This window comes from Gracilinanus agilis, chromosome 4 (assembly GCF_016433145.1).
Source record: "Gracilinanus agilis isolate LMUSP501 chromosome 4, AgileGrace, whole genome shotgun sequence".
NCBI lineage: Eukaryota > Metazoa > Chordata > Mammalia > Didelphimorphia > Didelphidae > Gracilinanus > Gracilinanus agilis.
The window spans coordinates 205,089,323-205,115,053 of record NC_058133.1 but is presented as its reverse complement, the minus strand read 5'-3'; the positions used below and the strand labels follow the sequence as shown (position 1 = coordinate 205,115,053).

At 35.6% G+C, this 25,731-nt stretch overlaps 1 protein-coding gene across 1 annotated transcript in view; it reads right to left on the bottom strand.

Annotated features, from left to right (window-relative positions):
* The window catches only part of TANC2 (tetratricopeptide repeat, ankyrin repeat and coiled-coil containing 2), a 664,538-nt gene extending 639,093 nt beyond the window's left edge, over positions 1 to 25,445 (bottom strand). Inside the window, exon 1 of the mRNA XM_044671962.1 lies at positions 25,261 to 25,445. The gene's annotated coding sequence lies outside the window, so the exon portion shown is untranslated. The remainder of the gene's footprint in view (positions 1 to 25,260) is intronic.
* Positions 25,446 to 25,731: the final 286 nt, after the last annotated feature.

The window sequence follows — 25,731 nt, the reverse complement described above, 5'->3', positions numbered from 1 at the left end:
GGGATCATTATTAATAATTAAATAGTGTTAATGAAACAAAGAGGTTTGCTCTAATGTGGATACAACTTGTTATAAGAAAGAACTATAGACGAAGACAGATATGGGTGCTAATATTTGGTGCAAAACAACATCATGACACACTAAATGCTCCTCAGAGCAAGCATGTGCATCAATGGGTGAAATACTGCAAATCTTTATGCTACTTGGAAAAATGCAATGATTAATACATAATCAAATTTGATTATTTTATGTGTTTTCCTGCCTTCATTTTTATCAGTTGACAATTATGTAAATCTGAATTCAGATCTGTTGAGTTCATGTAAAATGAAGTCCTACTATATTATCTCATTTGATGCTCACAATAACCCCAAGAGGTAGGTATTATTATTATCTCCATATTACAATTAAGAAAATAGACAAAGAGGGTTAAATGGCTTTCCTAGGTTAGTGTCAGATCAAATTTGAACTCAGGTCTCCCTGACTCCAGGCCCAGTGTTCTATTTTGCCACCTAGCTAATTCTGAGGAAGTCAATGATAAGAAGAAAGGCCCTGTATATACCAAAATATCTAAAATATCGATGGCAGCACTTTTTGTTATTGCAAAGAACATGAAACCATGTAGATGCCCAATGATTGGAGAATGGTTAAACAACTCATGGTACATGAATATAATAGAATATTACTGTGCTATAAGAAAAGATAAATATAATTAATATAGAGAAGCATGGGAAGACATATCAACTGATGCCAAGTGAAATAAGCAAAGCTATAAAAATAATATACAAATAATCTAGACCAGTGATAGGCAAAATACTGCCCACGGGCCAGATGAGGCCCCCTAAAACATTCTATCCAGCCACATGACATTATTCCTAATCTGACGAATACCATGAGTGGGATACAATACAATGAAACTTCAAAAGAGTTGTCTTAGAAACAGACTGACAGATGAACATTTGCTTTCCTTTGGCCCCCTCTTTAAAAAGTCTGCCCACCACTGATCTAGACAGTATTAAGTGGTTATGTTCTAGGCACTGTTAATTTGATGATAGAATGTTTGTAATAGTCCCTAACTTCTAGGAATTTATATTTGAATGAGAGAAAATAACATATAAAGGGGAGCTGGAAAAGTGTGGGAAGGAAAGTGGGAAAATGAAGGCAAGAGAGCTGGAGAAGTAAATAAGTTCAGAGAATCAGTCTATCTCAGAGTGAACCCTAAATGGCTAGGGTGCTTCTTAAAAGGGTCCAAGAATTTATGGCCAAAAAAGTAGGTCACAAGGCAGAGTTTTCTTCATTTAAAATAATAACAACTATAATAACAATAGTTAATATTTAGATAGAACTTAATATGTGCCAGGAACTGTGCTAAGTACTTTACAATTATTACCTCATTTAATCCTCACAATTTTAAGAGATAGGTGGTACTATCATCTCCATTAAGAGTTAAATAGAGGGGCAGCTGGGTAGCTCAGTGGATTGAGAGTCAGGCCTAGAGATGGGAGGTCCTAGGTTCAAATCCGGCCTCAAGACTCTTCCCAGCTGTGTGACCCTGGGCAAGTCACTTGAACCCCATTGCCCACCCTTACCACTCTTCCACCTAGGAGCCAATACACAGAAGTTAAGGGTTTAAAAAAAAAAAAGAGTTAAATAGGTGTTGAGTGACTTATCTAGGATAATATACCTAGGTAAGTGTCTGAGATATTAGAATTCAGGTCTATCCACTGTATCACCTAGCTGTCCAAAAATGACTACTCAATACAAACGTAAAGAATACCATCCCACAAATACCAAACTGCAAACTTCACAAACAGTACTCTTTTTCATCATACTATGCAGCTTCCTACAGTTATAAGAAAAAAAATTGTGGGAGTGAAGGGGGATGGGATTCTACCATTTTTGAGCAGCTGGGTGGCCAAATGGACAGTGCTAGTTCTAGAAACAGGAAGACTTGAAATCAAATCAGCCTCAAACATTTACTAGCTGTGTCTAGGCAAATGTACTGTTTACTATCTGTGTACTAGGCAAGTCACTAAACCCCCTAGCTTGGCTTTAAAAAAAAAAAAAAAAAAGCCCCTCCTAGATCACTGCCTTGTCATGACAGAGACTTGTGTAGCTCAATGAAACTATGAGATAAAACATGCAAGGTTGCTACCCAAGACAGACAGGTCATAGTGGAGAACTCTGAAAATAATAATAATAATAATAATAATAATAATAATAATAATAATAATAATAATAATAAACTACTGAATAAGGAAATGGCAGACCACTCTATGCCAAGCATCTATGTCAAGAAAATACCAAAGGGAAAAAACAGTCCATCGGGTCACAAAGGGGTGGGGCACAATTAAACAACTAAATCATAATTACTATTATTTCATTTTCAGAAGCATATAAAATTTATCAAATAATTTCTATTCCTCAGTTACAAAAAATTTATCAACAGAACAATGCTGACCTACTTTAGTTCAGTTTAGAATACTGACTACCCAGAATAAAAGTAATTTCTGCTTCTACAATTCACCATTAGTATGACATAAGACTTCTTTCCAAAAATCTATATACTTATACAAAGATCTTCTACTGATGAATGTCAAATACTTCTTTTGACAGAGGACAAAAAATGTTATTAACCAAAATAAGATTTTTAATAGATTGTTGCTGAACTGTCTAGAGTGTTTTTTTAAAAGAAACTAAAGAATCTGAGTAATTTCCATTTATTATGAAAACGCATTTAATTCAAGATTCAGCCATTGCTGAACATTTTCAACTCTGCATAATATAGGACAACCAGCTGAAAAAAAATTAATCCACAGAGATTATAAGTAATTTACTTCTTGTTTCAATATAAACTTTAGTTAACCAGAAGGTTTAGAATTGCTCAGGCTAGAATGATCTGAGTAATTAACTGTTTAATAACATAAGTCCTACCACAAAGAGTTTGGATGTTTTTAGTTATTACATCAGTGGTCCCCAAACTTTTTTGGCCTACCACCCCCTTTCCAGAAAAAATATTACTTAGCCCCCTGGACATTATTTTTTTTTATTTTAATAGCAATTAATAGGAAAGATAAATGCAACTATGGCCATCACCACTCCCCTTGATCGCTGCAGCACCCACCAGGGGGCAGTGGCGCCCACTTTGGGAATCACTGAGTTAAGTAAATATACCTAAAATGTAAAACCAAAATAAAGTTTTATAAACTCATCATGTTGTAAATAGTTTCTGAAACAGATGTCACCATCAAGATGATCAAAAGGCACACAAAATACACTAATTTTTAAGAACCAAAATTACTTAATGCCAAAGAAACCATAGTAACTCACATCTTCTCTCTGTGTACTCCAGCCTCAAAAGATAAGAAATATTCCAATCCTCCTTGCCAAAAAATAAAACTTCTACTGATGCCCTTCCACCAGGAGCCCCTCCTATGGAATTCTGCTTTATTCATTGCTGTTACTTCCCCTGCTCCCCCCTTTTCATTTTTCACTTTTAATTTCTCCCTCTTTCTGATGTTTTGCTCCGTCTACAAATATGGTCAGGCATTCTATATCCCAAAACAACATTTTAAAAAATGCTTCCTCCTAATTTTTCACACATGCTATATATACTCCAGTATGAACTTTATTGTATTATTTTATAATGGGAACTATAATAGTCCCTCTTCCAGAAAAATAGAATCAATTCAAAGCTTCACCAGAAGTTACTTTAATATGCCTTTTTTCACAGCCCTATCAGCACTGCATTTTTCATCTTTTACTACTATCTTTGCCAATTTAATAAGCATAATATCTCAGAATAATTTTAGTTTTCATTTCTAGTGATAAGAAATTTTGAATACTTTTTTCAAACAGTTTATATTTTTGTTTCCTCTCTCATTACATATGTGTATTAATTCATTACAGATTTTAATCTGAAATATTTAATAACACCACATTCCAGTGTTCTAAGTCCCTCCTGATTAGGGAAATGCAAATAAAAACAACTCTGAGATACCACCTTTCACCTAACAGATTGGCCAATATGGCAGCAAAAGAAAGTGATACATGTTAGAGGAGATGTGGCAAAATTGGGACACAAATACACTGCTGGTGGAGTTGTGACTTAATCCAACCATTCTAAAGGGCAATTTGGAAGTATCTGATGGTGATGGAATACTATGCTGAAAGGAATAATGAACTGGAGGAATTCCATGAGAACTGGAACGACCTCTAGGAACTGATGCAGAGTGAAAGAGTTAGAACCAAGAGAACACTATACACAGAGACTGATACACTGTGGCATAATCAAATGTAACAGACATTTTTACTAGCAGCAATGCAATGACCCAGGACAATCAAAGGAGCTTATTGAGAAAGAACACTATCCACATACAGAGAAAGAACTGTGGGAGTATAACTGTGTGTAATTTGAATTTGTTACCCTAAAAACTATGATCCCCAGCAAAACTACTATTCCCAGAACCCCACTCACTTCCTGTCATTGTGTGCTGATGTAGATAGGATATAAATTGTCTGTGGAGTTCCATGACTAGTCCTCTTTTCCTTCCTGTCAGTGGCTTTGGTGAAGTGGGCATTTTGAGCAGGTAGAAAACTTAGTCATGTGGTTCTATTTTTTCCAATAATAAACTTTTAAAAAATAACACTTAAAGTATTGCACATTAATTTTAATCTTACAAATACAGAAGAAAAACATATTGTCTATCACATGATTCAATGAAAATATGATCGGGGTTTTAGCATTAAATGATCACTCTATTGCAAATATTAATAACATGGAAATAGGTTTTGAACAATGATACATGTATAACCCAGTGGAACTGCTGGTCAGCTCTGGGAGAGGAGAGGCAGAAGGGGTGGGAAAAATCATGAATCATGGAATCATGGAAAAATATTCTAAATAAATAAAATTTTAAAACATAACACCACATTCCAAAATACTATGTATTGATTCCAAAGCCAAAGAGTAGTAAGGGATAGGCAACAGTGGGGTTAAAAGACTTGCCCAGAGTCATGCAGCTAGGAAGTATCTGAGACCAGATTTGAACTCCTAACTGGCTCTCAATCCACTGAGCTATTCAGTTTCTCCCTGTAATTAACTGTGCCCAGTATCAAAAAAAATTTTAATGAATTCATAATCAATGAAGAAATAAAAGACACTATTAGGAACTCTTTTACCCAGTTTGATGCAACTGACAATCTAAATGAAATGTTTGAATATTTACTGAAAAATAAAATACCCATATTAACAGAACAGGAAAGAATTTGGTCTTGACACCTAAAGCAAAGAAGAGTCAAAACATAAAAGAAAAAACAGAAACCAATATCTATAATGAATATTGATGAAGAAATTTTTTTAAATATGTGTACAAGGAGACTACAGCAATATATCAAAAAGATAATATACTATGACCAAAAGAATTTATACCAAAAATACAGGGTTGGTTCAATATTAGGGGAAAAGGAAACATATGAGTAAGCACACCAAAATCATATGATTAGCAATAGATATAAAAAAAAGATTTAGCAAGAAACAATACCCTTCCTTTTTTAAAACATTAGAAAGGTGGTTTCTAGGGGAAGAATAAAGCAGAGAAGGTCAGAGTCCCCATGAGAATCCTCTCCAACCAATATTAAAATAATACCACAAGACAAATACAAGAGAGAAAGAACCAACAAGGAGTCAGAGTAAAACAACTATCAAGAAAAGAAAACCAAAAGGTAGGCAGAGAACATCTGGGGTATTGGGGTGAGAGGGGAGCACAGCTATCAGGAGGTTATAATAGCAAGGAGTGAAGAGCAAGCCACAAACCCCCCGCCCCTTACATCCGCTGTCCCAAGTTCAAAACCTAAGACCAATTCAACATCCAAACCCTGAGACCCTGTCTGGGCAAATAGAGGACCAATAAATCGACACTCCTTGAAATTCTAAACCTGTAGGAAAGTCTGGAATCCCAACCCAGGGCAGTCCACACACTAAAGTGGGCTGATCTGCATGGGCCCAGAGAGAGGTCAGGAGACCTAATCTAGGCTTGGGGGTGAGGACATAGATCACAAAAAGTGGGTCTGGATCTTTTTGAGGAAAGCTCAGGGTGGAACTCCAGGCCAGAGCAATCAACTATGTGCTGGAATAGATAAAATACACAGTGAGACCAAAAACACTTACACCTAAACCTGAGGCTAGAATTTAAAAAGGTCCTGACCAAGCTCAGAGTAAGACCAAAAGATTACTTAGAAGCCTGAGGCAAGTCTTTAAGCTATCAGCTCTCAAGGGTTAAGTTAATCAGCAGTGGGAGATGGCTCTCAGAGCTCTCAGCCCTCAAACCGTCCATACCATATTGGAAAAAAATGAAATTGGCAGAAAATCTAGGAAAAAAAAAGCTAAGGGTAGCATCAAGGAAGGACTGAAGTTTAAGAGGATACCCAAACTTCCCAGAAAACAGAGCCTACCAGTAAAAATGTTGGGAAAATGAGCAAACAACAAAAAAAAGCACCTAATTCTAAAAAAATTTTATGGAAACAAAGAGCAAGGTACAGACACAGAAGAGGATAGTGAAAATAAGGCAAACACATGCAAATTCCAAAAGAAAAATATGGACTGGACACAGATTCTGGAAGAGATCAAAAAAGACATCAAAAACCAATTAAGAGGGGGCAGCTGGGTAGCTCAGTGGATTGAGAGCCAGGCCTAGAGATGGGAGGTCCTAGGTTCAAATCCGGCCTCAGACACTTCCCAGCTGTGTGACCCTGGGCAAGTCACTTGACCCCCATTGCCTACCCTTACCACTCTTCTGCCTTGAAGCCAAATACACAGAATTGACTCCAAGATGGAAGGTAAAGGTTTAAAAAAAAAACAATTAAGAGAGGGAGAAGGAAAAGTGGGGAAAAGAAATGAAAGCAATGCAAGAAGAAATGAAAAAGGAGACCCAAAAACTGATGAAGGAAAATCAGTCCTAAAAAATTAGAATTGAGCAACTAGAAACTACTGATTTCACGAAAAATCAAGAAACAATAAAGCAGAATCAAAGGAATGAAAAAAACGTAAGAAAACATGAAATACCTTGTTGAAAAGGCAACTGGCCTGGAAAACAGATCCAGGAGATAATTCTAAAATTATTAGACAGTCTGAAAGCCATAATCAAAAAAAAAAAAATCTTGTACATCATAATATAAGAAATTATCAAAGAAAACTACCCAGATATCTTTGAACAAGAAAACAAAACTGGAATTGAAAGAATTAACAGATCACCCCAAGAAAGAAATCCTCAAATGACAACTTCCAGGAATATAATAGCTAAATTCAAGAACTCCTTCCCCAATTCAAGGAGAAAATACTGTAAACAGTCAGAAAGAAACAATTCAAATACCATGGAGCTACAATCAGAATCACATCACATAGGACCTAGCGGCTTCTACATTAAAGGATCAGAAGGCATGGAATATGATATTCAGGAAGGCAAAAGATCTAGGTTTACCACCAAGAGTCACCTAGCCAGCTAAATTGAGTATATTCTTTTAGGGGGAAAAAATGGACATTCAATAAGGCAGAAGATTTCCAAACATTCCGGAGGAATAGGCCAAACCTAAGCAAAAAATTTGAAGTCCAAATACTAGACCCAAGAGAAGCATAAAAAGACAAATAAGAGAAAATTTAAAGGACTCCTTAAGGTCAAATTGTTTGTATCTCTACATGGAAAGAAGATATCTGTAATTCTCAAAAATTACTCTTAGTACCAGAGCAGATAGAAGGAATATACTTAGAAAAAGGGTAGGGAAGTAAGCTAATTATGATGATATGATGTATATGATGAGTATGATGATATGATTTGTATGTATATGTGATGATATGGTATGATATGAATGTATATGATATATGTAAAAAAAAAATCAAGGGGTGAAAAAGAGGATTGCACTGAGAGAAAAGGAAAAAGAGAGATAAAATGGAGTATATTATATAACAAAGAGGAGCGAAAAATCATTATGAAGAGGGAAGGTAAGTACATGGCGACAGGCAGTGATTAAACTTTACTCTCATCATAACTAGCCCAAAGAAGGAAAAACAAATATATTCACTGGGGTATAGAATATATCTTACCCTACAGAGAAGTAGAAGGTGAATAAGATAAGGTAAGAGAGAGGTAAATGGAGGAAGTGGGAGGAAGGGAGGAGTGGGGTGATAAAAACCAAAACACTGGTGAGGAAGAACAGAGTGAAAGGGAATAGAGCAGTATCTAAAGGGGATAATATGATGGAGGGCAATATAAAGTTAGTAATTTTAACTCTGAATGTGAATGGGATGAATTCACCCATAAAATGGAAGCAGATAGCAGAGTGGATTAAAAAACAGAATCTTATAGTATGCTGTTTACAAGAAACATATTTGAGGCAAGGAGACACAAATTAAAGGCAAAAGGTTGGAGTAGAATTTATTATGCATCATATAAAGTAAAAAAAGCAGGAGAACCAATCAGGACATCAGACAAAGCTCAAGTAAAAATTGATCTGATTAAATGACATAAAGAAGGAAATTACATTTTGCTAAAAGGTAATATAAACAATATAGTAATATCAATACTAAACATTTATGCACCAAATGGCATAGCATCCAGATGTTTAAGGAGAAACTAAAGGAACTTAAGGAGGAAATAGAGAGTAAAATCATACTAGTGAGGGACCTCAACCCTCCCCTATCAGAACTAGATAAATCAAACCAAAAAATAAATAAGAAAGAAGTAAGGGAAATGAATGAAATGTAAGAAAAATTAGTTAATAGATCCCTGAAATCAGCAGTTCATGGTACATATACAAAGACTGACCATGGACTAGGGCCTAAAAACACTGCAAAAATAAGAAAATTAAATTTAGGTTTATGCTAAATATGAGAATTTCTAAAGTAATATTGTGGTTGATGATTTTAAAATATTACAGCAGAAGTCAAAATGACTTTTACCAATTTCATTTTCAAAGAGGTGGAAAGAGTGAAAGTAGAAAAATGTAGATAAAGAGACAGATTCTAATAAGCCTACCAGCCCTTCTCCTGAGAAACCAGGCTCAGCTCCAGCAGGGTTTTCCCAAGGCTTTGTCTCCATGTGGATTTTCCCAGTAATTTTCAGCCAGAAGTCCCAGCAGCAGTGTCTTCAGCCAGAGTTTCACCAATGCATCCTCCTCCAAGGCCAAGGCAGGAATCTCCGGAACCAATCTCTCCAAAAGCCAGGAAAGGAAGGCCAACTATTCACCCAGCAAACTGGCACAGGATCCAGGGAAAGTCTCCTCCTTTAGTCCAGCTCACTGACATAGAAAGTCCAAAGATGAACTCCAAAGGAGAAGAGCTTCCAAGGAGAAAGCCCTTTGAACAGGAAATTCAGGACTTTTTATAGTCCTTTTTCCATGTCACTTCCTGTCCCTTCCCCACTTTACAGGAACCAATCACAATCTTTAAATTTGCCTAGCACTGCCCAGGGGTGGGGCAATGGCCAACGGAGTTGTCACCTACTCTAGCAAGTGACTTGCAAACTCTCTTACTTAGTGTCAAGTAGGAGTGCTTTAAGTTCTTGATAAGTTCTAGCTAAAAATAGGCAAGGGGAGAGTTAATCCTATCTTCATATAATCAAATGCAGAAAAGCGGAAATAATTAATGCAACTTTTCCAGATCATAATGTAATGAAAATTTTAACTAATAAGGGTTCATGGGGAGGCAAATTTAAAATTAATTGGAAACTAAATGATCTAATTCTTCTAAACTGATGGGTCAAAAAACAAAACATAGAAACAACTACTGATTTCATTGAAGTGACTGACAATGAGAAGACAACATGTCAAAATCTATAGAATACAGGCAAAGCAGTACTCAGGGGAAAATGTATATCTCTGAGTACCTATAGCAACAAAATAGAGAGAGAGGAGATCAATGAATTAGGCTTGCAACTTAAAAAATTAGAAAAAGAACAAATTAAAAATCCCCAGATAAAAACTAAATTGGAAATCCTAAAAATTAAAGGAGATTAAAAAAAAACTATTGAACCAATAAATAAAACTAGACACTGGTACTTTGAAAAAATAAAGAAAATAAAGTACTAGTTAATCTAATAAAAAAAAAAGAAAGAAGAGAATCAAATTACCAGTATAAAAATGAAAAAGGCAATCTGACCTCTAATGAAGAGGAAATTAAGATAATTATTAAGAGCTACTCTGCCCAATTATATGACAATAAATATGACAATCTGGGTGAAATGGATGTATATTTACAAAAATATAAAATGCCTAGATTAACAAAAGCGGAAATAGAATACTTAAATAATCCCTTCTCAGAAAAAGAAATTAAATAAGCCATCAAGGAAGTTCCTAAGAAAAAATCCCCAGGGCCAGATGGATTTACAAATGAATTCTATCAAACATTTAAAGAACTAATCCCAATACTACAAACTATTTGACAAAATAAGCAAAGGAGTCATCTTACCAAATTCTTTCTATGAAACAAATATGGTACTAAATCCAAAGCTAGGCAGACCAAAAACAGAAAAAGAACACTACAGACCAATCACCTTAATGAATATAGATGCAAAAATCTTAAATAAAATACTAGCATAAAGACTGCAGCAAGTTGTGAACTGATCCAACCATTCTGAAAGGCTATTTGGAATTATTCCCAAAGGACTTTAAAAGAATACATGCCCTTTGATCCAGCAATACCACTAATACTAGGCTTTTACCCCAAAGAGATAATAAAAAAGGGTTATACAAAAATATTCATAGCCAAACTCTTTGTGGTGGCCAAAAAAATGCCATTACTATTCAATACAGTTCCAGAAATGCTGCCTATGACAAGAAGAAAAAGAAACTAAAGGAATAAGCATAGGCATAAAGGACACAAAATAATCATATTTTGAAGATACTATGATGATTTACATAGAAAATTCTAGTCACTTAAAAAAACTAATTGAAACAACTACCCATACTGCCTTTACACCAGTAAACTTGCAGGACAGAAAATAACTCACATAAATCTTTGATATTTCTATATATCACCAAAAAGAAAAATCCAGCAGTAAGAAAAATTCTATTCCAAATTAGTAGAGAAAGTATAAAATACTTGGGAGTCTACCTACCAAGCCACACAGAAGAATTATGTAAATAAAATTATAAAACACTCTTTATACAAACAAATCTAAATAACTAGAAAAATATTCATTGTTAATGGGCAGGCCAAATCAGTACAATTAAAATGGCAATAGTAATTAGCTTAATTATTCATTACTATTCCAATTAAACTACCAAAATATTACTTTACAGAACTAAAAATAAATAATAATAAAAATTCACCTGGAAGAATATCATGGGAATTAATTAAGAAAAGTACAAAAGGAGAAGAAGACCTAGCAGTAATCAGATCTTGGACTATGCTACAAAGTAGTAATCATCAAAATGATTTGATACTGTATAGTAGGTAGACTAGTTGAATAGATTATGTATACTATATACAGAAATCTAGTGCTTGATAAACTCAAAGATCTCAGCTATTGAAAAGTATACTATTGCAAAAAAAAATTCTGGGAGGGTCTCACAGAAACTAGATATAGGCCAGTATCTCACACTGTATATATTCTAAGTATCATATTGTGTGTCCATTAGAGACACAGGCTCCAAATGCATACATGATTTAAAAATTACCAGGGTCATTCATCATAAACAAATTAAAAGAGCATGGAAGAAATTACCTATTAGATCTATGGACAGAGAAAGAATTCATGACCAAATTAGACATAAAAAGGTTCAAAGGAGGTAAAATTAACAACTTTGCACAAAATTTAAAGTTTTCATACCAATATTGCGAGAATTAGAAGAGAAGCAAGAAACCCGGGGGAAAATATTTGCATAGTTTCTCTGATAGATAGTCCCATTTCCAAGATATACAGAAAAATAATGGAGATTTTATAAGTCATTCCTCAATTTACAAAATGTTAAAATATATGAATAAATACTTTTTGGAGGAAAAAATGTGAATAATACACAAAAATATTATCTGAATTACTAATAATTAGAAAAACACACTAAAACAACTCTGAGGCACCACCTCACATTCATCAGACAGAAAAAACAGATAAAAAAAGAAAATGAAAAATGCTGGAGGGACTGTGAGAAAACAGATATATGAATGTACTATTGATAGAACTGTGAACTGGTCCACCCATTCTAAAGAGCAATTTATAATTATGCCCTAAATACTATATTAAACAGTGTATACCCTCTGACCCAATAACACTCTGAAGTCTCTAACCCCTAAGAAACCAGAAAAAGAGGGGAAAGACTAATATACACAAAAAATTTTAATGCTACCCTATTTTGTGATGGCAAAGGTCTGGAAACTAATGAGGTTCTCATCAATTGGGGAATGGCTGAGCAACTTATGGTATATAAAAAGGATGGAATACTATCATACTGTAAGTAATGATGAAAGAAATGGTTTCAGAGAAACAAGGGAAGTCTTGTATGAAATGAAGCTAAGTAACGTGAGCAGAATCAGTAGAACATTTATTTATATACAACTTACTCTAAAGACAAAAAATTTTGAAAGACTTAGAAACTCTGACACAATGTCTAACCATAATTCCAAAGGACTCATGATGAAACTTGCTATACATCTCCAGAGAGAGAAGTGATGGACTCAAACATATAAGTTGAAAGTTCAATTTTGTTGTTATTGTTGGGGGGTTTTTAATATTGCCAATGAGGGAAATTGTTTTTGCTTTAATATATATACATGTTTGTGATAGGTTTTGTTTTCCTTGAGTGAGAAAAGGCAGATCTTAAAATATAATTGAATTTTTAAAACTTAACAGAAAAAATACTATTACAAGTCACAAACATCAAAACAACCCTCAGGTACCACACTTCACACCCAATAAATAGGCAGATTATAAAAGAAGGAACTAATCAATGTTGTGGAAAGACATACTATTACATTTCTGGTAGAGCTGTGAATTGATTCAACCATACTGGAAGCAAGTTGAAATTATGGATATTAAGTGACTAAAATATCCATACCTTTTGACCCCAAAATTCCACTGCTAGAAATATACTCCAAAAGAAAAAGTCTCAATATTTGACAAAATAATTATAGCATCATTTTGTGTAACAGCAAAGAACTGGAAATAAAGCAGATGCCCCTCAGTTGGGAAAAAATTAAACAAATCATGATATATGAGTGTAATGGAATGTTACTGTGCTGTAATGGATAGCTTGTTTCATCATCAATCCTCCAGAATAGCAAATGATCATTGTATTGATCATAGTTGTTACAACTTTCAAAACTACTTTTATAATTTGTTATTATATAAATTGTTCTCCTGGTACTGCACATTTCATTCTTCGTTAATTTATTAAAGCCTCAAAAATGTTCATTTTTATATTGATGTTATAGTACAAACTGTTGTTCTGGTTCTTTTACTTCACTCTGCATCAGTTCATACAAGTATTTACATGTCTTTTTTATCATTTATTTCCTCTTTTTTTTTTTAATTTTAAACCCTTAACTTCTGTGTATTGACTTATAGGTGGAAGATTGGTAAGGGTAGGCAATGGGGGTCAAGTGACTTGCCCAGCCTCATTTTTTATATAAGAAATTCCTAAATCACAATTTAGCCAGCTACTTCTCAACTGATGAACATTCTCCTAATTTCCAGTTTCTTTTGTTACCACAAAAAGACTTGCTAAAAATATTTTTGTACATAAAGACTCTTTTCCTTTTTCTTTGATTTCTTTGGGATAGACCTGGCAGTGGCAAAGTTGGATCAAAAAAATACATTTTTTGTGTATAATTCCAAACTGCTTTCCAGAATAGTTATACTTATAAGGCCACAACCGTGCATCAATAAGTCTGTATTCTCCTCCAAAGTATATAATTTTCCTTTTTATTGCCGTTCAGAATTGCTTTTAATTTGCATTTCTCTAACTAGAAGTGATTTGGAGCATTTTTTCATATGACTATTGATACCTTAGGTCAGTGATGGTGAACCTTTTAGAAATGGAGTGCCAAGCCCCACCCACACCCCACACCACAGACCAAGTGTTATGACCCTCCCCACCTTACCCCACACAGGGGAGGGAGAAAGCACTCCCACTGGGCTGCTGGGTGGAAGGGTGGGTGAAGTGAGGAATGTCCTCAGCAAGTAAAGAGAAGGGGAGTGGCTTGAGCACTCTGATCCCCTCCAACTCTGCCATCTGTGAGCTGCCCACCTTACCTTACCCCCCTTGCGTTCCCATTGGCTGCTGGGCAGAGAGGCAGGGATGGGGAAAATGTCATCAGGCATGATGGAGAGGGAAAGGGGAATAGTTCCACCCGAGTCCCTCTGCCTTTCTAGTAATGAACTTGGGGGAGAGGAGAGGCTGAGAGTACCCACAGAGAGTGTTCTGCATGCCATCTTTGGCACTCATGCCATATGTTCACTATCACTGGCCTAGGTTTCTTGCCTTGTTGGACTCCCTGTTCATATCCTTGGACCAATTCTCAAGGAGCAAATAAATTTATAATAAATTTTAAATAGTTCCTTATAAATCCTGTATCTAAGAAACCTACTATAAAAAATTTCCTGCAATTAATGTTTCCCTTTTAATCTTAGCTTTATTAGATACGTGAAAAACCATTTTATATATCTGATATCATTCATTTTCTCTTATGTCATCCTATCTCATTTGGTCATGCTCTTTTTTCTTATCCATACATCTACTAAGTAATTTTTCCAAGTTTCTCTCATTTTCTTATGATATAACCTTTTATATTTAAGCCATGTACCCATTTAAAACATATCCTGGGAGCCATACTACTGCTGGGTTTATACCCCAAAGAGGTAATAAGGAAAAAGACTTGTACCAAAATATTTATAGACACGCTCTTTGTGGTGGCAAAAAATTGGAAAATGAGGGAATGCCCTTCAATTGGGGAATGGTTGAACAAATTATGGCATATGCTGGTGATGGAATACTATTGTGCTCAAGGAATAATGAACTAAAGGAATTCCATATGAACTGGAATGGCCTCCAGGAATTGATGCAGAGTAAAGGAGAACCAGGAGAACATTGTACACAGAGATGGATACACTGTAGTAAAATAGATTGTAATGGACTTCTGTACTAGCAGCAATGCAATGACACAGGACAGCTCTGAGAGACTTATGAGAAAGAAAACTAGCCACATTCAGAGGAAGAACTATGGGAGTAGAAACACAGAAGAAAAAACTGCTTGATCACTTGGGTAGATGGGGATATCATTGGGAATATAGCCTCTAAATGATCGCTCTAATGCAAATATTAATAATATGGAAATAGGTCTTGATCAATGACACATATAAAACCCAGTGGAATTGCTCATGGGCTACGGAAGGAGGAGATGAGAGGAGCAGAGAGAAAAAACATGAATCCTGTAACCATGGAAAAATATTCCAAATCCATTAATTAAATAAAATTTTTCAAATAAAAAAAGAAAAAACAGACTACAGTACAATACAGAAACATAACTTTTACATGCACTGGGAAACAAAATAATTCATATGACTTGTATTATTGTGATACTTGCTTTATTGTGGTATTCTGGATCGGAACCCACAATATCTCTGAGGTATGCCTGTACCATTCATTTGGCAAAGTTGATTAAAAAAGGAAAGTTAAGATGTTAGAGAGGTTTTGAGAAAATGGCACATTAATGCATAGTTAGTGGAACTGTTAATTGGTCTAGGACAGTGATGGGCAACCTACAGCCCACGAGCCAGATGCAGCCCACTGAAATGCTCTATCTGCCCTGTGACATTATTCCTAATCTGACAAATACAATGAGTAGGACACACTACAATGAAACTTCGAAAGAGTTGCCTTAGAAACAGACTGACAGATGAGCATTTCCTTTCCTTTGGTCCTCTCTTTAAAAAGTTTGCCCATCATTGGTCTGGGGCTTTTGGAAAGCAATTTAATACTCCCAAATTTATTAAATTGTGTATGCCCTTTGAAAATAAAATTTAAAAAAACATATCTTGGTATAGGATGTGAGGTTCAAATTGAATCTTTCTGGTAGGCCACTTTTCCAAGCAGTTTTTGTCAAACAGTGTTTATTCCAGTTCTTGGGGTCTTTGTGTTCATCTAATAAATTTTTCTAACCAAACACCTGTTTCCCTCTAATTTTAACTGCATTCAGTTTGTTTATACAAAAATGTTTCAGTTTTATATAATCAAAATTTTCTATTTTATTTTCTGAGAAAAAATAATTTATTTATTCATGAACTCTTCCTTGTTCCTCTAATTTGATTTATTATGTTACTTTTTTATGTCTAAGTTCTATATCCATTTGGCATTTTTTTGGTATACAATGGGAAACGAAGGTCAACCAAATTTCTACACGACAACTATTTCTTCATCCAAATTACTGGTAAAAATTGTTTACCAAAATAAGAGTTAAGAATTTGGGTACTCTGTTAAATATTTCCTCCAGGCTGACATTAATTTTCATTGCCCTTTCTGCATGCAGTCTGAATCCACCTAACTATACTATCGTCCAACTCTCTTTTCTCCAGCTTGTCCACAAGGACCACATGAGAGATTTTTGTCAAATATCTTGCTGAAATCCAGGTATAATATATGCATTGTATTCCCTTGATCCCTGTTAAAAAAGGAAATGAGGTTAGTCTGATATGTTCTGGACAAACTCATTCTAAGTTACACTGATTACCATTTTCTTTTAAAATTATATGTTCACAAGCTATCCTTTATAGTCTGGAATTCTGGTTAAGAACAAAATCAGGCACAATGATCTATAAATTGAAGAAACTACATAACCTTCCTGCCTGCCTTGGGTCATTCAGCAACAAGTAAATAATTTAACTTCTTAAGTGACTGATTAATATTCATTTTTAAATGAATGAATTAATTCTTTTCTCATTCTTCAGAGAGAAGATAGGAGGAGAGAGAGTTCAGGGAAGAGAAGAGAGAGGAGGAAGGAAGGGCCAGGATAAGGGAAACACAATTACAAAGCTAAAGCACCTGAAGGAAGGTTAAGGGCCTTAATAGAAGATGTAAAAGTATAGAACTGCAAGTCTGAGATAATGAAAATAAAAATTCTTTTACCTAAAATTGGCCTTATTAATTTTAGTCCCCTATAAAGATTAGCAAAAACTCTATCCAAAGGTATTTGTTATGTGCATACTTAGACATAGCTATTGAATTCTATTCCATCCACTAACACTGCTCTGCATGACTTACAAAGAAGTTTTTGGACTTACAAAAGGGCTTTAAGGAGCTTGGCCACACTTACTTATAAGTCACTCCTCAACCTACTACATAATTTGTTCCTGTATTTATTCTCATCAATCTATTGTAATCCACAGGTGGGTTTGGATATTTCTTCATTAATTACTAAATCATGACATCTTTCATTAAATAATCAATTAAGTTCAGATTCATCTATGATCATCTCTCTGACTTCTTGTTTCAGGAAACACAATTCCACTATAAGGTTAATTCAGAATATTCAAAACCTATTTTCAAGAATTCTGTTCTTAAAAAATTAAAGGTTGAGAGAGATCAATTAGAAAAAACACTTTTCCTTATCTTCTATTTTATAACTTCTGTTAAATCATCTCTCAGTAGTCACTTTCTCCAGTCCCACTCCTCACTGAATTCTATTTATAATGTTTCTTCACGAGTTAAACAATTCTCCCAACAAAATTTTCCTTTACCTTAATCCAAGATACCAATCAAGTCTTCTCCAGTTTCTTTCAAAATATCTCCATTAAATATCTTCTGTTTCTCTAGAATCATGGCTCACAGAAGAGCATTTAAATTGTTACTCTCTAAACTATCCTGCCTCTTAAAAAGATAATAAGTGCAAATGTATTTATTCTCTGTAGGAAATACTATCAAAGCTGAAATAACTGTTTAAATTGGTTTGATTAGTTTTGGTGAGGGGAAGTATAGTCTTCTTTTTTGTTTTTAATACAGCCAACTTCAAACTAATTGCACTCTAAAGAAAATTTATTCGAAGAGAATTCATTAATTCAACTATTTCTACAAATACTTTCAACATAATACTTCTTTTGGAGGTCCTAAACTGTTCAGTTTTCACCTATTGCAACTTCAACACAATTTACACAGAATTCAAAAATATTCAAGATGTCACCAGTATGAGTACTGCCTCCTCTGACAAAAAGCTTCCTTTACAACTGACTTAAAGAGACAGTGATGATAAGCCTCATATCTCAAGTTTGTAAGGGATATATACTTTCAAAACATATATATCTTCTTTACCCTTATGATTTTCATTTTTAATTTCTTGAAATCTAATAACATTTGCTGCTGGAGATTCTGTTCAAATAAATAGTTGATAAGTTGGTTCCATGCAATTATAAGGAAGTCTATATTTACCTTTATATAGTGCATCCCTTTCCAAGGAACTAGAGTACTAAGCTATAGGCAGAATAAGCAGATATAGTAGTTGAGCCACATTCATTCTAAGAAAAAAATACTAAAAATCAAACACATTTCCAAAATGATTTACTAATTCAATTACTGTACCAAAAGAGGAATGCTAAAAAGTATATTTATAAATTTTTTTATTTTTTTATTTTTTTTTTAGACCCTTAACTTCAGTGTATTGTCTCATAGGTGGAAGAGTGGTAAGGGTGGGCAATGGGGGTCAAGTGACTTGCCCAGGGTCACACAGCTGGGAAGTGGCTGAGGCCGGGTTTTAACCTAGGACCTCCTGTCTCTAGGCCTGACTCTCACTCCACTGAGCTACCCAGCTGCCCCCTAAAAAGTATATTTAATAGGGCCAAACATGATAGTTTATTTTCAGAATAGTGGGGATGGGAAGGTCCCCTATTATGTGGAAAATGGAACAAGAAGTCCCTTTCATAAAAATCTCTTAATATCATCATCTATATCAGTGGTTCCTGAACTTTTTTGGCCTACTGCCCCCTTTCCAGAAAAAATATTACTTAGCCCCCTGGAAATTATTTTTTTTATTTTAATAGCAATTAATAGGAAAGATAAATGCACCTGGGGTCATCACCGCTCCCCTGGATCGCTACAGCACCCACCAAGAGGTGGTGGCGCCCACTTTGGGAATCACTGACCTATATAAACTATAAGAAGAATAGCTAGTCCTCAAAATAACAAGATAGACTAAATTGAACAGATGAATGCCCTCAAGGTTAAAAAAAAAACCACAAAGTCCATAAGACCAAAAAGGAGAATTTTGAGATATTAGTTAACCTTTAGCAACAAATATCCTGTTCCAAGTCTCTAAAATCAAATTTGGATACCATAAACAAAAGTATTCCTACCAATCTCAAAAATGTGTATAATTATAAGATAGCAGATAATTTTCCAATCCAAAGTATAGAATACAGTGCTATTCAAGGGGAAAATATACACACACATATATTATATATTTATTTAATCACTATCACTTTTGTCTAAGAGAAAGAAGGCCAGTAATCCAATGTATTATCAGTGGTCAGAATGTATCTGTGGTAAATTACTTCATTGCCATCCATTCTTCCACTAAAGTAACTAGTTAGTGCAATCATTTCCAGGATCTGTTTCTTCCTCAATCTGAATGTTGGGAAAAATGTACCTACATCAGGATTTCTTAAGCTAATATTGCTATAGAACACTGTGGAGCTTCAAATTTATTAATGGAATATATATATATATACTGCTTCAGCAGGATCTGGAAATACAGAAAAACTCATAAGGAAAAGGAGAGTGAGAGAAATTTTGAAGTAAAATAGAGAAAAGAATGCCCTATTCTATACCCAAGAATACTTCCACCTAGTATTTTATGCATATATAATGTAATACTTAGGAGAACAAATAAGAATATGCAATTCTCAAGAAATCCTGATACTTTTTTTAAAATCTTGTTCCATGGAACAGAGGTTGGGAAGGAATGCATCACTGTCATGCATAATGAGCATGGGAGAAGAGTCAGAGAACTGAAAAGGTAACCCACCCATAAAAGAGCCTAAGTGTTTTGTTTTGTTGTTCTTCCTTTTTGCTGTTTTAGGTTTGTTACGGTTTGGGGTGTCTTGAAGCTTTTTTATTTTGAAAGACGTGGGAAAAGAGACAGAAAAGCAGTCGGCTCAAGTTGGTAAACATTTATTTATAATAGGGCAGTCAGGTAACATAGTAGATAGAGCCCTGAACCTGGCATCAAGAAGACCTGAATTCAAATCTGGCCTCAGGCACTTACTAGCTGTATGACTCTGGACAGGTCACTTAACCCTCTTTGCCTCAGTTTCCTCATCTATAAAATAAACTGGAAAAGGAAATGGCAAACCACTCCAGAATCTTTGCCAAGAAAACCCCAAATGGGTGAGGAACCACAGAGTCAGATACAACTGAACAATAATAAATTTATAATAACAGAAGTTAAAACTGAGGTTTCACTTTGCACTCATCAAATTGGCAAAGATGCCAAGACAAAAAATGATAACTACTGCAAGAACTGAAGGCAGGACTACTAATGTATTGTTGGTAGTGCCTTAAATTGATTTAACTACTCTGGAAAGCAACACAAAATGATATATATTTTTTAAAGTCACTAAACTGTAAACTGCTTTTGACCTGTGATTGCACCATTGAACATATTTCCAAATAAGTCAAAGACAGAGGAAAAGATGTATGTACAAAAATATTTATGGTAGCACTTTCTGTGGTGGAGAAATTTGGGAAAACTTGTATGAATGTATGCAAAGAAAAGTAAGCATCACCAAGAAAACAATTTAAGATGACCACAATACTGAAAGGCATCATTACTCTGACTGATGCATGGTCATTCTTGAACTGGCAGGATAGTATGATTCCTGCCTATTAGCAAAGAGGTGATAAAATACAGTAGGACATAGGTTGTTAATGGATTGTTTTATTTAACTATTTTTTTACATGAAAGGATTCTATGACAGGAAGAGGGGATGTCACCAGGAAATGACAGTAATATAAGAAAGCATCATTAAATTTTTTTTCAACAATAAAGGTTTGGAGTAGAAAAGTCACACCTTGAACTAGATCAAAGTGAACTAGCCAGCAATATAAACTGGAAAGGGTACAAGTCCTAAATACACTAAATTTACCAAACTTGCTGAGCCATCTAAGCACATGCCTTGGTTAAACTTTTCTTTTTTAAAATTTGTTTTTAACCTTTACCTTCCATCTTAAAATCAATATTGTATATTGGTTCCAAGGCAGAAGAGTAAAAAAAGGTCAAGAGAGTATCTGAGACCAGATATGAACTCAGGTCCTCCCAACTCTAGGCCTGGCTCTCAATCCACTAAGTCACCTAGCTACCCACCATGGTTATTTAGCCATCAATGCCATCAATGACTAATATTTATTGAGTTCAGGTATTAACTTATATACACAAATATATAGAAAAATAATTAACAAAGCATTTATTAAGGTCCTTCTACAAGAAAAACAACTGTTCCAGACAATGAAAATAAAAAGACAAAAGTGAAATTGTCCTTAGCATCAAGGACCTTACATGTTACAGGGGGAGACAACATATATATATGTAAAATAAACACAAAGTTAATGAGGGGAGGAGACACTGGCAGATGGGGGAAGATCAGAAAAGGCTATCCAAAGTGGTTCTTCCACTCAGTCTTTCAGGAAACAACAATTTTAAGAGGAGGATATAAGAAGATAATGTATTCCAAGCATGAAAAAGACTGTCAGCCTATAGGCAGAAAGACGAGGAAATAGTGTTATGTAGGAGTAACAGTAAAAAAGGCCATTAGAGTAAGACCACAATATATGAAGGGGAAAAATGTGTGATAATGCTAAAAAGATAAGTTGAAGTCAAATTACAAATAACTTTATTCCAAAAAGCATCGTTTATTATTTGATCCTAGAGGTAACAGAAAGCCACTGGACCTGACAAAGAAGGAAGTAAAAGATAACTCAATGTTAATTAGGGAAAAGGGGAGAGGGTGTTAAAAAAATGAGGTCTTAATTGTGGCTTAAGAAAACAGGAATTTTTGGAAAAGAGCCTTATCCAAAGTACTGTAACAGCATGAGCAAACCTGGTAGCAAGACATGAGATTTACTCAGCAAGAGTAGTCAAGCACATAATATTAAACATGTACCAAATGAGTACCATGAAAACTTTTATTTGAAATTAGTTACTTGCAATTGCAGAAAAAAAAATCAAAGATTAATCAAATCTTTCCTAGAGAAGCCAAGAATCGAAACTTTCCTAGGGAAATTTAGTACTCTACTCAAAGTGGTCTTTGTCAATAAGTAATCTTGAGACAAACCATTAAATATTACTTTTTAAATAACATAAATTTCAGTATTATCTAATTTTTTTATATTTAACAAAAATGATCACTGAGCATAACATCCATAGTCAACTAGATGCTTCATAAGCAATGAAGAAGGCTGGAAGGTGTCATCTTAAACTAAACAGATCTGCCTAAGGTGGATTATTTATTCATAAGAATATATTAATACCTACTATGTGCAAGGCACTGTGTTAGAGGTTAAGGATACAAAGACAAAAATGATACAGCCCCTGCCTTCAAAGAGTTTACATTCTATTAGAGGATCTCTAGAGCTAAAGAAAGTTTTAGAAGTCATCTAAATTATCATCTTCATTTTGAAAATAATGAAACTAAAGTTGAGTGATGTGCCCAGGGTCATATAAAAAGTAGCCGTAAAAAGTTGATGTTCTTGAAACTACAACTTTGAGCTCTAAAATGCCCCTGAAAAACTATTTCTTAAAAAAAAAAAAAAAAAAAAAAAAACTTTGCCCTAGCAGTGTTGATTTCTTTCAATTCTCAATCCCAGAGATAAATAACCATAATACACACCTGAAATAAACTTCTACAAATAAATTGCTCTATGTAATTATGTATTTTTGTTTGCACTTTGTATATTTAATGTTTGTCTTACTATGTCTCTTTTACTCAATTACTAATATTTAAGTTATTACTGATAATCCATAATTATAATTTAAGTGCTAAACTGGAACACAATGAAAAACTTTCAATCTAACTAAAATTTGCTTCTTTTTCTATATTAAAAACAAAGGCATCTTTTTTTACTTCAGAATAATCCCACCTTAACAAACTCCTGCATCTGTGAAGTTTCCTTTTGAAAGCTATTAATATGTATGCCCACTAAGGAAGGGAAATGACAGGAATTAGTGGTTCCAAAAGAGAGCAAAACATCTTCTTATTCCCCTACCACAAAAATCTATTCCACTCCACTGGAGGGCGTAATAAGAAGGGAAGAATGGGGCAATGAAATATCTTTTTTTTTTTTTTTTTTTTTTTAAGGCAAGCCAGCGGGTGGCAGCATTTGAGGCTAGGGACAAATAAAACATCAAGTAAATTCATCCTTATCTGGCCTACATCCTCAATTTCCTAAACCCAGAAGGTCTCCAAAGTGAAGGTGGTACCTCCTAAAATTCAGTTACTTGTTCAAAAATAATTCCTAGGAACACCTAGTTTGATTTCTGAAGCCAGTTGATCCTTACTGGTGTCTGCACAGAATCTGTATCTGAATTATCCATGCAAAGCAGTATGAATTTTCAGCTTAACTAGCATGATGCCATAAGAATAACATTAACAAAAATTGTTTCTATGAAAATATCAGTTACATCAAATTATATACCATTTCATTAATTTGATGTCAAAGCATGACATCATAATGAATGCATGTCATGCACACACACACAAAGTATGTGCATAAGGAACATAGCTCATTGAACTATCTTTTGTTACTTAGAAATGCTAGCTATGCTTAATGAGGTAATTCTCTGGGAAAATAGATGTATTTCATAAATTGTAGTTACAATTATTGCGTTGTTTCCACTACAGAAAATAATTTTAAATATAGATTTCAGCTTGATATCCTATTTTATGACCACATTTTCAAAGATGATCTTCCACCTGTGAGATGCTGCAAGAGCTTCACAACTCTTATCTATGTACCTATGTTTTTGTTCTTTATTCCACATTTACTGTATCTTTTTTTGTCTTTGTATTTCATCCTTACTCTGAAATCAAAAGCCAAGAATGAATGCTGCACTACTAAATATCACACCTTGTCATTAACTAATAGTTTTCAGCTCCCATACCAAAAAGAAAAACCACAACCTAAATAAAGATTCCTTTTATTCACCATATTGCCTCATTTTCCTCATTCGAAATATTTTCACCTGTGTTTTAAAAGGGAATGGGGGGGGAGGGAATCTACATAAAATACTTCTCTTTTTCTTACTGATGTCAAGTGAAGTGACTCAAAAGGCTCCCTTTTTTCTTGGAGATGAGCAAGGAAGAAGATCAAAGACATCAAAGACCAATAATAAATTTTCTTACGAATATCAATATTATTAGTAGACCATTATACACTGTCCACACCTGGGACATAAGAAAAAAATACAGCCCTATGAGAGCTTCACACACTGAAGGAGAAAGAAGCCAAAATATTTAGGAAGCTCTTATCTTTTTTCCCAGGTCAAAAGCACCAGAAATTTGGGGGGGGGGTTCCTTCTCTTTTCACGTGTGCATTCCCACCCCCCTCCAAAACAGCTAGCTTCCAATCCTGCTTTCTCTAGACTCCACAAGAAGTATATCATAACATCTACCAAAGAGTCCTTTCCTCTCTTGTTAGTCTTTTATTCTACTCCCTTTCCCAAAGGAATTACCATCACTCTCTCCACAGCAGGTCTGTGAAGCATTTCACGCCCCACTGGCCAAACCCTATCCAGTGCCTTAACCTGGCACCTTTCACAAATAATTTTCACAGATGGTTTTTAGCTGCATTTCCGCGGCACCTTTTTGTAGCTCGTTGTTTCCTGCACATCCCCTGCCACGTTTAGCAAGGGAGGCTTCTATGCATCGATTCTTGGGTGCACCACCCTAAGCTGGAGAAGAGGACTCGCTCATCAGATACCAAATTCCATGACACTACCGCCGCCGCCGGGGACACTAAAGCCACTAACTAACCCCCTCCTATTCCCCCCACTACCACCACCATGAGGCCTCCGTCAGTGGGTGCCTGCCACCTGAGATGCCCCCATTTCGCGCCTATCCGGCATCAGAATCCCTCCGTGGTCCATCCCCCACCACCCCCTTCCAACCATTTGCCCCACGTCTCAGTCTCGCGGGGGGAGGGGCCGGGGGGGGGGGAGTAAGATGATGAATCTTCACGAGTCCTAGGAACAGGGAGCAGTTCCCTTCCTTCCTTCCTCTCTCGCCCTTTCTCTCTTACCTGCTGCTCAGATGGGTGGCCTCGCTGCAACCCGGCGTCAACGCCCACCCCCACCCCAGTCCCAGTCCCGGTGGATCCGGGGAGGTGGGGGGCGGGGGGTTGGAGGTCTTCTCCACCGGCAGTGGCGACTACCCTCCTCACTCGACCTTACTCGGCAAGCGCCTCCCTAAGTCTCGGTCTCCCCTCTCTCAGCGGTCCGGGTCTTCTTCCAGAGGAACCGTGCGGGGGCCTCCCCCCACGGGCCAAATCCAATCCGCTGTAATCTTATTCCTGTCACAGGAGCCCCGGGCGGCGGACACGGCGGCGGCGGCGGCGGCGGCGGCAGAGGCACCGCCTCCTCCTTCTCCTCCTCCTCCTCCTCCTCACTCCGCCTAGCTCCCGGGATGAGGAGGGTCTCGGTCTCTCTCGCGCACTCGCGCTCGAGCCCGGGAATAAGGAGGGTCCCGCGCTCGCGCCCGTGGATGAGGAGGG